Here is a 6,000-nt window from a genome sequence, read left to right as displayed (position 1 = left end):
AAAAAAAAGGGAAAAAAAAGAAAGAAAGTTCGTTCTCGTCGCATGGACAAACATAATGAAAACCTAACAATCCAAGGAAAGTCAAAAGATGAAGCAAGCTCTAGTACGTCACTTAGTGAGAATGAAACAAGTTTTAATTTGTCACCATGTGCACCTCATTTGTCACCATGTGCACCTCATAGACCAATCAAGAAACTAGAATCTATCCACCCACCCCAAACTGAAAATCATGATCGTATGACATATGCGCAATGCAAAAAGCAAGCTCAGGAGAGCATGCTTAGCATTGTTAAGTGTCATATATGATCACCGGTTATGATTGAACCTAATAATGTCAAACCTAAAAAAGCGACCAAAATACAAAAACCAGAGGAGTATCGCTTCCCCTTTCAAGAGGAAGACGTACTCTCTACAGAAGAGTCATTAGGGACAGATTGCACGAATGATGCGGTTGAAAAAGCACGTGAAAACGTTGATGAATCCCTTACAAAACTTAAGCAATCTCAAATCCTCATTTTGAGGAGTGCTCTTCTCTCGTGGTGGTGAAGCCATCATAGCTTCAACCCTTGCACCTTTAAAGGCTAAACATGCGTTATACCAACACATCAAGGGCTACATAGAATAGGACTAGGAGGATTCGCAAGTTTCCAAACAGACCTCACTTAAACTTGTCAAAGGACCGAGTGTGCCGTTGTACACATTGGGTACTCTTGAAAAAGCTGAGATCCAAAAAGAGGATGAAAGTGAATGGGAATATGAAACCGACATGAGATCTGAAGATGAAACAAAAACTGAAACATCCATGGTTCCACTTGAAGATTCTATCATGGTATGGTTAGATTTCCCTACGTGCAATGATGTTAAGTGCAAACATGTAATGATTAGCCCTTGAGCTAGTCATAACATCATGACAATAGACACTTGGGTGTCATTGGGACAATCTAAAATCATCCCTAAAGACAATGTTCTTGCAAGAGGTGCCATTGGGACACTTGGGTGTCATTGGGACAACCTAAAATCATCCCTAAAGACGATGTTCTTGTTGCAAGAGGTGTCAATGGACAAAACATTAAAGTTCGAGGTTGCTTTAGCTATGCTACTCAAACAATCGGTGGAAATGTGGAATTTAGATTCCATGTTATCCCAGATTCTCTTGAGTATGATGTCATCCTTGGTGGAACTTGGGTACATGACTAGTTGTATTCAATTGATGAATCCATGCAAACAGTCACCTTGAACACTCTTGTGTCGGCATTGTGAAATTGCTATTACGGGAGGGAGAGACCTTGGAGGAGCTGAAACTTCCAACATATCTTACTCAGAATATCCCAAGAATTATGATTAGATTAGAACTTTCCAATAAAATTACCACAATCCAAGCACAGCTTTATCCACAACGAGAGCACAATCTCATGACCCTCGAGTTATGCGATTTGTTAGGTCAACCAACACTCATGGCTCATCCTGATAAAATTCCATTCACACACAAGACTTGAACATGCCAAGTTTGGGGTACTTTGAACATACAATGTATATTAAAACTAACCCCCTTACTTGCAAGTTTTTTGTGGTTGAGTATGTGTTGGAAGTAGATTTGATCTTGGGACATAAATGGACTATTGCTGCCCAAGCACCATTGTGCTTTGCTAGCGATAAGGTCATCATGATGGTCAACGACACAAGTTAACAATACCATACTGCACGGAAGAGGATCCAACCCTAATGGATTTCTATGATGCTGAACGTAAGAAACTATAAGCCTCTTCCTCGGAAGCCCCTCTACATGACCTACCATCTGCATCAATGACCGACTCCAGTAAAGCATCTACCCCTTCAACTCCATTCTCACCAACAAAGTCCAATGCCAAAACCTCGCAATCAACAATTGTTCCCGAAGAAGTTCCCCAAGCAGAACCATCTATCTCTAAAAAGAAACTCAAGGGAAAAGCCATTGAGCCAATGCATCTTCAACAACTAACCTCACCAAAGGAGACGGTTGCATGCTCAAAAGCCTCAACATCGTAAGCCACTCCACATGAGACTCAAGCCTCATCGACAATAGCTCCCATGAGTTTCAAACCCGCAACCTCAACGCCAACCAATGTGAAGGAGGGCCCAAAACCATCCGCTTCATCCAAAAAGAAAACTCCACCAAGACAGCCAAGATCAAGATATCTCAATGGTATCCAAATGTGGGTGGAAAAGTAACTTCTTGTAGCTCAAGGCTACTACGAAGGCGCCAATTCAATTTGGGTGCCTTGATAATCAAAGCCTCTTCCTCAACGCAAAACTCAGATGCCAAGGAAGAATAAAAGTACTCCACAACATTGTCCACAAAAGACTAAGCGAGTTCCTCAAAGAACTCCGGCAACTCAACAAGTGTGGATACCAAAAAGATTACTCTGCAAGCACAAGGGTATTACCAAGGTAATACCAAAGCTTGGATTCCCAAGCGCATCAAGAAGTCACCCAAGCCTGCACAAAGAAAGAAACCTCAACACCAAAAGCATCAGTCAACCAATTCATAATGTTCATCAAAGATAGGTGCCTATGCACGTGCTTCAAGAACAAGGGTATTATGATGGTAATCCCATCATATGGTGCCAAGATGGAACACAGGGGAAAATGCCTCAACCAACTCGTTCAACCCTAGCAGCTTCATCTAAAGTTCGACAAGAATGGAGGCCCAAGCAACACCAAGCAAGCCACTCAACCCCTCTCGAGCATATAACACATACACAAGAGCTTGCTTGTTCAATCATCCCCAATGGTGGTAACAAACCAAAAGTTGTACCTACCGCCTCTCGAAGACACTTCAATCACAAATTCAAGAATCAATTTCCACGTCTGCAAAAATGGAGACTTATGAGCACATCAAGGACAAACTAACAATGCTCTTTTCACCCCTCTGGATGAGAAGCATAAGTACAAAAGCTACGCAGCAGACATAAGAACCTATTCTCTCAATAAAGAGAGTAGACACAAGAACCTATTGCTCGCAAGGTGGTAACCAAATAATAATAATAAAAAAACTTCACGAATTAACATTTCACGCCCTAACACTTCATGCTTTAAGCCCTTCATGGGTTAAGCCCTTCACGGGTTGAGCCTTTCACGGCTTAAGCCCTTTACGCCTAAACACTTCACGAATCAATATCTCATGCCCTAACACTTCACGCTTTAAGCCTTCACGTCCTAATACTTCACGCTTTAAGCCCTTCACGGGTTAAGCCCTTCACAAGTTAAGCCTTTCATGGCTTAATCCCTTCATGCCTTAACACTTCACGAATTAACATCTCATGCCCTAACACTTCATGCTTTAAGCCCTTCACACCTTAAGCTTTCATGCGGTGACCTATACTCTGCTACTTCATGGCACAAACTAATTACTCTACTAATTCCCCACATCACTCCCGTGTTGTTATTACTCACTTTACTAAGACTCTTCCCATCACCAAAAAAAGGACAAAAACAAAAGGGATTTACAATATGACCTGCCTACAAAATGGTAGATGATCACAAGAAACTCTCTTCACTAGCTAATATATTTTTGTTAAGCTTGTAGCTTACTATTCTTTTGGCTATAAATTAATGTAGCAGTTGCTCCATGAGTACATATCCATAATCATGTACTGGAGAACATTTGCACACTAAAGCCTCATCATAGACGACAACTTTCCATGTACATCTCTGGATGGAGGATGGTGGGCGATAGCCTAGTCAATGGTACAATCCATCACCTGAAATTTTCCTTCAAATTGCAAACCTCTCCAAACGACAACTTAAATCTTCACAACACATTCAACCCTTAGTGAGAAGATACAAATATTAGCCTCACAAGTCGACGTAATTCTTTCATGCCTCACCAACCAATGGCTACTTCAACAAGCAGTAGCTCAATAAGAGTCTATTTAACTCAGTTCATGTACTTCATGTATTGAAGCATGCAAGAACAGATCCTACTCAACAACATTTCACAAGAATCATGCCACGAAAAGAGACATCATCGAAGGCCAAATTCTTCAAGTGGTGAATGTCGTTTCAATGAATCAGATGAGAAACTCATAATAACAATCTCGTTCTGATGATTTTGTTACATTCCTCTAGTTCCTTCCTTCTCTGTCTCCCCAATCATTAACACCTCTTAGTTTCCTAACCAACACAAACCACATGTAACTCTGCTTAGATTGCCAAAAACAAAGTGAGCAAAAAATATAACCCACATAAAAACATACTCACAAAAATATAAAAATGCAATCACTGGCAAAAAACCCCCACCACCCTCACTCGTTTAGGAATTCTCGTTAATCTCTAACATTTTCATTTACTAACTAGACTTTCTTATTCCTTCCGGAGTAACAAGGACCATCCGTCACTCAACATCAAAAGCTATCGCGACGGCAAAGCTTCTCAATTCTTCCCACACACGAAGGTCTTCAACACAATCACGAGGACGTAATCGGCATCAGGAAGGGGAGATTGTTAATCCATTTCTAGGGTTAACAAGAGCTACTACCATTATCTTATATCAAGGAGTCAAGATAGATACACCAAAAGGTCATACATTCAAGATATGAAGCAATGGTGTCCAAATCTATAACTTGGACGGGCGCCGTAATGGTCCAATGGAATACTTATGCAATTTTCACTTTAAGTGCATGAGGTAGTAAGTTAGGATGAAGTTCCAAGTGATGTACTTCATGGATATATTATGAGAGTAGTCATTGTAATAGCATTAGGCCTCTTATGAGCCTAAAGTGCCTGGTCGACCACAGTTTGAGTGTGTGAATACTTGTGGCTATGCATATAAGTGAATATCTATCATAATACAAAGGACTCTCCCATTATGCAATAGAGTCTTGCTCTTACTAATCCTCTTGCTAATCTCTCTCTAATGCATGCTAGTGAGTGTGTGTGAGTAAAGTGAGATGATAGGAGGGACGAGCACACGTAGTGCAACACAGCGGTGTGACAACGCTCGTGGGAGGCATGGTGGAATTGCTTCTCAAGGAGTTGTAGAGCTTGAGACCTCAAGGGTTACGAGCTCGGCCATTGGAAAGATCCCCACGATGACAGTTACGGTTTACTAGGTAATCTCTTGTTGTATGTATTTCAAGGGGGTTTGGGTGAGCCATAATAATCGTGCACACATGCACACACATGTGCCACACCCTTTTATGTCAGAATTATGGAAAGTATGCACAATGGAAAACACCGACGGAAATTTGTGTTTTCTTCTTCTTTTTCCTCTTCTTCTTGTTGTTGATGAGGGTTGTCTTCTTCTTTTTCTTCCAAGCTTCAAGAACTTGTTGTGATGTTGATGGAATCTCCTCTTTGATGAAGCTCTTTTGTTACCCTCCTTGATGCCTTTTTGCTTCTCACCTTCTTCTACCACCGTCCTTGATGAGGATATGAATGGCTTATGATAGTGACAAAGAAAGAAAAGGGGATTGAAGGAGAATTTAGCCTTTGTAAGGCTTTGATACTATGCCAAAATTATGGGAAGTATGCACAATGGAAGATGACTAGATAGAGCAACATATATGAGAGAGAGAAAGAACGCAAGATGTATGGAAAGCTTCTATATTACCTTCTATTTCAGCCACTCCAAAGTTGGCTTGACCTTCACCTTGAAGTGTTGTGTTACTTGTGTTACAAAAAGTGAGGCCTCCTGCCCTTTATATAGGGTTCACCAAGGGCTAGAGTAGGGCCAACCCTAGATCCCTTTTCCACCCACATGTCCACTTTATTTGGAGTGTTCACACCTACATTACCTCTTTCTCTCGCCCTTTACTACTTGTACATCATATATTTCAACATTTTACACCTTTGCACCCGCTCATACCACACGTGCATTCACACATGTACGTGCTCCTCTTTTCACAACTACACCCCACATTCTCATTTGCGCACATTTACACATTGTGCACCCATTTACACATTTGCATTGGCATGTATCTTCTTTGATGGGAAAAGGGATTACTGCCCGACTGCACGTTT

This window comes from Cibotium barometz, unplaced genomic scaffold (genome assembly GCF_041138505.1).
Source record: "Cibotium barometz isolate CiBa-2024 unplaced genomic scaffold, ASM4113850v1 ctg368, whole genome shotgun sequence".
Classification (NCBI taxonomy): domain Eukaryota; kingdom Viridiplantae; phylum Streptophyta; class Polypodiopsida; order Cyatheales; family Cibotiaceae; genus Cibotium; species Cibotium barometz.
The sequence above is the reverse complement of the archived record's forward strand: the minus strand, read 5'-3'. Positions refer to the sequence as shown.